The following is an 8,137-nucleotide window of genomic DNA, read 5'->3' on the forward strand; positions in this document are numbered from 1 at the left end:
GTTGGTAGGCTTTTGATGATTTCTTCTATTTCATTACTTGAAATTAGTCTATTTAAATTGTGTATGTCCTCCTCGTTTAGGTTAGGCAATTCATAGGTCTCTAGAAACTTGTTGATATCTTTGAAATTTTCTATTTTGTTGGAGTATAGATTTTCAAAATAGCTTCTAATTATGTTTTGTATTTCATTCGTGTCTGTTGTGATATTTTCTTGTTCATTCCAAATTTTAGTGATTTGGGTTTTCTCTCATCTTCTCTTTGTTAGTGTGGCTAAAGGTTTATCAATTTTGTTTATTTTTTTGAAGAGCCAACTGTTTATTTTGTCAATTTTTTGTATTGTTTCTTTTGTTTCAATTTCGTTGATTTCAGCTCTGAGTTTAACTATTTCCTGTCTTCTACTACTTTTGGTGTTGGTCTGTTCTTCTTTTTCTAGGGTTTTGAGCTGTAGTGTTAGGTCATTTATTTTTTGAGTTTTGCTTCTTTTATTGAATGTGCTCCATGAAATGAATTTTTCTCTAAGTACTGCTTTCATAGTGTCCCAGACATTTTGATATGATGTTTCTTTGTTCTCATTTACCTCTAAGAATTTTTCAAATTTCCTTCCTAATATCTTCTGTTATCCATTCATCATATAATAGCATATTGTTTAATCTCCAGGTGTTGGACTAATTTATATTTTTTACTCTTTCATTTATTTCTAGTTTCAATCCATTATGATCTGATAAAATACAAGGAAGTGTCTCTATCTTCTTGTATTTGCTAACATAACCTTTGTGGCATAATATATGGTCTATTTTAGAGAAGGATCCATGTGCTGCTGAGAAGAAAGTGTATTCACTCTTCATTGGATGGTATATTCTATAAATGTCTGTTAAGTCTAAATTATTGATTGTGTTATTGAGATCTATGTTTTCTGCATTCAATTTTTGTTTGGAAGATCTGTCCAGTGGTTAGAGAGGCGTGTTAAAATCACCTAGTATTATAGTGTTGTGGTCTATTTGGTTTCTGAGATTGAGAAGGATTTTTTTGACATATATGGGTGAGCCACTTTTTGGGGCATAGATATTTATGACTGTTATGTCTTGCTGATTTATGGTTCCCTTAAGCAGTATGAAGTGTCCTTCTTTATCCCTTCTGATTAACTTTGGCTTGAAGTCCACTTTATCTGAAATGAGGATGGATACCCCAGCTTTTTTGCTCGGTCCATGTGCATGGTAAGTTTTTTCCCATCCTTTCACCTTTAGTCTATGTGTATCTCTTTCTAAGAGATGAGTCTCTTGCAGGCAACATATTGTTGGATCTTTCTTTTTTATCCAATCTGCCAGTCTTTGTCTTTTGATTGATGAATTCAGGCCGTTAATATTCAGGGTTATTTTTGAGATATGATTTGTATTCCTGGTCATTTGACTCATTTTATTCATTTATTTGCTTATTTTTGGCATGACTTGGTTCCTCTTTATTTGAGAGTTCCTTTAGGATATCTCCTCCCTTTGCTGATTTGCTTCTTTGTTTTTCATATCTTCTTCATGGATTATTTTACTGAGAATGTTCTGTAAAGCTGGCTTTCTTTTTGTATATTCTTTTAGCTTTTGTTTATCATGGAAGGATTTTATTTCATCGTCAAATCTGAAGGTAAGTTTTGCTGGGTATAAGATTCTTGGTTGGCATTCATTTTCTTTTAGGGCTTGAAAAATATTATTCCAGTCCCTTCTAGCTTTTAAGGTCTGGATTGAAAAATCTGCTGATATCTGTATTGGCTTCCCCCTGAATGTAATTTGGTTCTTTTCTCTCACAGCCTTTAAGATTCTGTCTTCATTTTGTATGTTAGGTATTTTCATTATAATGTGCCTTGGTGTGGGTCTGTTGTAATTTTGTGTATTTGGAGTCCTATAAGCCTCTTGAACTTGATTTTCCATTTTAGTCTTCAGATTTGGAAAATTTTCTGAAATTATCTCATTGAGTAGATTGTTCATTCCTTTGGTTTGTTTCTCTAAGCCTTCCTCAATCCCAATAATTCTCAGATTTGACCTTTTCATGATATCCCATAGTTCTTGGAGATTCTGTTCATGATTTCTTACCATCTTCTCTGTTTGTTCGACTTTGTTTTCGAGGTTAAATATTTTGTCTTCAATATCTGAGGTTCTGTCTTCCAGGTGTTCTATCCTATTGGTTGTGCTTTCTATGGTGTTCTTAATTTGGTTTATTGTTTACTTCATTTCAAGGATTTCTGTGTGTTTTTTTCAATATCTCTAACTCTTTATTGAAATGGTCTTTTGCTTCCTGTATTTGATCTTTTAACTGTCAATTGGTGCGTTCATTTAATGCCTGCATTTGCTCTTTCATTTCATCATTTGCTTCCCTTATCATGTGGATTATGTACATTCTGAACTCCCTTTCTGACATTTCTTCTGCCATGCTGTCATTGGATTTTATTGATATACCATCCAGATTTGATTGAGGCATTTTCTTCCCTTGTTTTCTCATGTCACTCAGGTATCAGTGGACTGCAGAAATGTGGCAGATTTCCTCTATTGACTTATAATGTCCCTGAAGATTGCTAGTGTATCCCCTCTTATTCTTCAGTAGCCTGAAGTCTTAGAGGAAGTTGATACTGTGGTGTTCCCTTAGGAAGCTGCCTCTCTAGGGGTGGTGGACTTCAGGTGGGGTATATTCCCTGCTAGAGGGCAGAGGTGCCTCTACTTGTTGACCAGTGGTCATCCAAAGGGGAACTAGGCTGTGGGCTGAGGCAAGGCCTGTTTGTGCCTGTGTCTCTGGTTTTACCATCCTTGTGGGAAAACCTTACCCTGTGGGGAAGACTCACCCAGTGGGGAGGTCTCGCTGGTCAGTTCCACTACTAGAGGTTCCCCTCAGTCCACAACTACCGCCTGGGCAAGGCAGCCTTCCCAGGCAACGTTCCCAGGGGCCGGGACCTACCTCCTGGGCCTGGGAGCCTCACCCTTTGCAGACGAGTCTCCTAGGTTGCCCCTCCTTAGAGAAGCTGCCCGCAGTCCTGGAACCTTTGTTCCGCCATTTTTTGGCTCCATTTTTTTGCTCTGCTTCGCTGTCCGTGTTTACCGCTCCAGCGGGGGGAGGGTCGTCTAGCGAAACCACTCTACTTCACCAAGTTCTCTGCGTTCCAGGGCTACTGCCCCATCTGGGATGCCTCCCCAATGGGAGAAACTCACCCAGTGGCTTTGAGTTGGTCCCAAGTCACTCACTATCTCCTCTTTTGAATCTTGAGTCCTGGAGCAACATGAAATGCAGCCACCCTCAAGTCTGCCATCTTGCAAACCTGATGTCTATATTTCTAAAATTATCTTGAGGCAAGTTGGTTTGGTACATTAAACCCTTTTAAAATCACTCTGGAAACCAAAATAAGTGACTGAAGAGTTTCTAATATTGGCCCATAAATTTCATGGATTTTAATCCAAAGGTCTCTAGGAGAAAAAACAAAGTGCATGAGTGTTTTTGTTAGGTGTGTGTTTTAAAGGTGTTAAAACAAAATCAGAATAAAAAGTTTTAAAAATTATAGCAATAAAATTTTATTGACCCTTTCCTTTATTTCATAGGACTTTATTACAGTGGTGAAGTCAAGTAAATACAAGAAATGTAGCACTCTTACCTAGAAGTGGCCATGCAGTTAACTGTGCACTGGCCCAAGACAAAGAAATGTTACAGAATTGATGTTGCCTTCTCCCATTTAATCCACAGGGATTGCTGTTCACATATCTATTATTATAGTTTTATTTTGTGTTTCATATTTAACTTATTATTCCTAGAAAGATAAAAACCAAGCAAAATTATTGATATTTTATTTATGAAATGTAATAGGTACTTCTGCCTTTCTCATAACAGGATATTTGCAAATAACCATGGTGAGAGAATGCCTCTGGAGTTCATCTTCAGTGTTGAGAAGAGTATGTTGTAACATGCTTGTATACCTAGACCCAAGAAGGCCTTGGAAATATTTGGGAAAAAATTTCAACCTCATGCTTCTGTTTTTAGAAGTTATGTTCTTAATTTTTAGTCTTCTGTATGCAATACATTTGTATCAAACACCTAACTTAAATTTATTGTGGTTATAAAATTTATGAATTATTTCCAACATGCTTACTTTCTATAGTCTTAAGAGGTTGGAATTAACAAGTTTACAAAGTGTTTATGATTATATCTTAAAGTAGATGTTCTAAAAATTTTCAGTTTAGAAAGGAAGTCTGACTCTAAGCCAACAAGTTGAAGATTTGGACCTACTTTTTCTTCTATAAGATGCAGGTATGAAATCTGGTATGATTTGAAGGTCCTTGATCCATTGTGAGTTGATTTCTGTGCAGGGTGAGAGATAGGGATTTAGCCCATTGCACAAGAAATAAATGCAAGAATCAATAACTTGGATAGATTCAAACTAAATAGCTTTCAATCAGCAAAGGAAACAATCAGCAATATGAAGAGAGAGCCTACAGAGTGTGAGAAAACCTTTGCCAATCATACTTCAGATACAGCACTAATTTTTAGAATATATGAAGAACTCAAAAAACTCCATGAAGAATACAAATAGCCCAGTCAACAAATGGGCTAAGGATATGAACAGACACTTCACAGAAGAAGATCTACAAGCAATCAACAAACATATGAGAAAGTGTTTAACATCTTTAATAATAAGAGAAAGGCAAATCAAAACTACTGTAAGATTCCATCTCACCCCAATTAGAATGGTGATTATCAAGAATACAAGCAACAATAAGTGTAAGAAAGTATGTGGGGAAAAAGGTACACTCATACATTGCTTGTGGCACTACAAATTAGTGCAGTCACTCTGGAAGGCAGTGTGGAGATTCCTCAGAAAGCTTGGAATGGAACCACCATTTGACCCAGCTATCCCACTCCTCGGCCTATACCCAAAGGACTAAAATCAGCATACTACAGATATACAGCCACAACAATGTTCATAGCTGCTTAATTCACAATAGCCAAATTGTGTAACCAATCTAGATGCCCCTCATTTGATGAATGGATAAAGAAACTGTTGTATACATATACCATGGAATATTACTCAGCTATAAAGAAAAATAAAATTATGGCATTTTCAGGCAAATGGATGAAGTTGGAGAATATCATGCTAAGTGAAATAAGCCAATCTCAAAAAACCAAAGGACAAATAATCTCACTAATAATGGGATAATAAAACAGGGTGTGAAAAGGGGGAAAGAATGGAGGAAGGAGGGACTCTATAGAGGGATACAAGTGGTGGGAGGGGTGGGGGAGAAAAAATAACAGAATAAATAAAAAACTATTACACTAGGTAAATGTATGATTACACAAATTGTATGTCTCAACTTCATGTACAGAGAAACAAGATGTATCCCTTTTGTTTATAAAAAATAAATTAAAAAGAAAAGAAAAAAATTTCAGCTAAAGATTTATATAAGATCAATAAAATTTATCATCTCTTTCAGCTTCATGGCTGTAAGATATTCTAATATTTATGAGTGTAGGTCATTTTAAATTTTACTTTCTATGATTTTATTAACATTTCCCTCCTATAATCTGGCAAAATTCTGAAGAACCATGACCTAAAACAGAATTTAAACTAAATTTTAAATTTTAAATTTAATTTTTTTTGGCAGAGAGAAGGGAAGAGTTTATTCTCTGGAGAGGAGGGGTCAGAGGTGGGGAACAAGTTCAGGGCAGGAAAATGTCCTTCAGCTTCTGGTCCAGTGTATTGAGGCCATCAGGAATTGGTTTGGGGTGAGAATGTGTGAGGAGCCGATAAGTACCTCCCACTTGCCCTCAGTGGCCCTGGTCACCTCATAGGCGGCCCTCATCTTTGACATGGCCACACCACCCATGATGTATACGATGATCCTAGACCAAGATCGAGCCTCGATGTCCACCTTGTTCTTGTGCCAGTGGCCAAAGCGGGTACTGACAGCAGCCGGGAGCTGGATGTGGGAGAAGGGTCTGACACAAAGGGTCACAGATTTTGGTCCAGGCCATCCTCCACCATATCCTCCATCATGTCCTTGATGATCGGAGTCCAGCGGGACAGCTGATAGGTGGACTCCCTTTGTTCCCTCCGCTCCAACCAGATTGAAGTCCCTGAGTCCCCAGGATTGGTGACTGTGCCCCCCAACTGCTCTAGGTTTCAGATAAGTCTGCTGTAGGCCTGAACATTGGCATGTTGGATCAGCTTGGCTAGGTTCTCCTCACTCACACCATTCCATAGGAAGATGTAGAGTAACAGGACTCAAATCTTGCCATAGGGTGGCACCGCTGCATCCAGCAGCACAGGGATTAACTTCATGGCATCCTTGATCTTCTTGCCCTCTGCATCAGAGCCCATGGCCAGGTCCTGCTCCACAGTGCACAGCTTCTCCACATAGCCCTTGAAGTGTTTCATGCAGTCATTGGCTAAATGCAGGTGTGTAAAGTACTTGTTCAGCTCCTTCTGGTACTGCAGCATCTTTTTCAGGATGTGGGACAGGTCTTTGATGTTGGCCTTGTCAGTGGTCAGGCTCTTGCTCTCACAGAACATCTTCAGAAGCTCTGTGACCCTCTTGGACACATCAGCAATGTGCATGTGCCAAAGCTCCAAACACAGGTCATTGTTCTTATCCAACAGCAAAGCGTTCTCCCGTGCCTCACTCAGCCTGGTGGTCTCATACCTGTATGTGTCCTGTTCAATGTCCAACAGGTCATAAGCCATGGCCTTTAATGTTAGCTTGTGTAGAAGTGGGGACACTGGGTCTGCTGCTCGGTCCACAATCAGCAGCTGTGAGAAGGTCTTCTTAGGGCCCTTGCCCAGACTGGGCGTGTCTGCCTTGAAGGCATTCAGCTTGGCCAGGACTGCATGGGTCAACTGGGCTGTGACTTCTGGACCTTTGCAGTAGCAGATGGCCGGGTACTCCTGCAGAGTGGCACAGAGCATAGCAATTTGCTGGACCAGAGCTTCGAGGTGCCATGCTCGCTCCCTGCCCAGAAGGGGCAGTAGAGGTTGTAAGTGCTGTGGGAGACATCCAGGGAGAACACCTGAGCCTCGTAGGGGAGGAAGGCAAAGTGGATTTCTTTCAGCATCTTCACCACCTTTTCCAGGCAAGAGTGGCCCAGCTCACTGAACAGGGGTTCAGGGCAGGTGTCAGTGAAGAAGATGTGTGTCGCTTTGTAGGTGAAGGTTGGGGTTCCGTGGAAGTCTGTGATCAGAGCCAGAACCGACTTCTCTGTGGGGCTCAGCAAATAAATTGCCTCCAGGCTGGGAATGTGGTCTTGCCATTTGTTGATGTCTTCAACAATGGTGATGCCCTCATTCAGGATGTCTGACATTTTACAGCAGGATGACAGGATGCGCACACTTGGGTGGTCCATGATGGGCACCTTCCATTCCCCATCCTTTTTGACACTCTGAATGACTCCACTCAGGATTTTTTCTCCCACCACCGCCTTCAGTCCTGAGGGTGCCATCTTCCCCCTGGAGCAATGATGTGGCTTCCGGGTATTTTGTTTTTTTGTGGTGCTGGGGACTGAACCCAGGGCCTTGATCTTGCAAGGCAAGCACTCTACCGACTGAGCTATATCCCCAGCACTTGACCACCAGACAGTTCCCCATCTCTCAATTGGCAACTTTCCCCAGCCCCAAGCTGCTACCTCTACAAGAAAAGGCTCTTCCCACCTCCACTCAGGTTGCTTCTCCCCCTCCACAGGTGCTACTCTTAGCAAAAGGAGAATCTAACCACTGTGGCATCTCCCATCCCAAGGGTCTCCCTCAACTCCTTTCTGTACTCATTCTCCCCCAGATGGTTGCCCCTCTCCTCAGGTGCCCCCACTCCACAGGTGGCTCCCTCACCTTTGTCTATCTGTCCCTCTCTCCTGGATGCCTTCCCCTGTTGCCCCAGTAATCTGACCCCATGCTACTGGTGCCATGACCCCTTGAACTCTTCCCTCAAGGGTTTTTTTCCCACATAGGGTGTGCCCACTTCTAACCCTGGCTAATCTGCAGGGGTTCCCAGAGCTGAGATGAGCCTTAGAAAATTAGGACTATTATAATTCCAGGCAAAGAAGTGGCTCTGGCCAGGAGCACCTGCAGGTCCTGCCCCTCCAGGAGTGGAGGATGTTCCATGCCTAGCCTTTGGGTTCTCTGGAGTTCAG

At 41.1% G+C, this 8,137-nt stretch overlaps 1 pseudogene; it reads right to left on the minus strand.

Annotated features, from left to right (window-relative positions):
* Positions 1-5,677: 5,677 nt before the first annotated feature.
* On the minus strand, positions 5,678-7,453 carry LOC124975641 (syntaxin-binding protein 2-like; annotated as a pseudogene).
* Between the last annotated feature and the right edge of the window lie 684 nt (positions 7,454-8,137).

Source organism: Sciurus carolinensis, unplaced genomic scaffold (assembly GCF_902686445.1).
Source record: "Sciurus carolinensis unplaced genomic scaffold, mSciCar1.2, whole genome shotgun sequence".
In the NCBI taxonomy this organism is placed as follows: domain Eukaryota; kingdom Metazoa; phylum Chordata; class Mammalia; order Rodentia; family Sciuridae; genus Sciurus; species Sciurus carolinensis.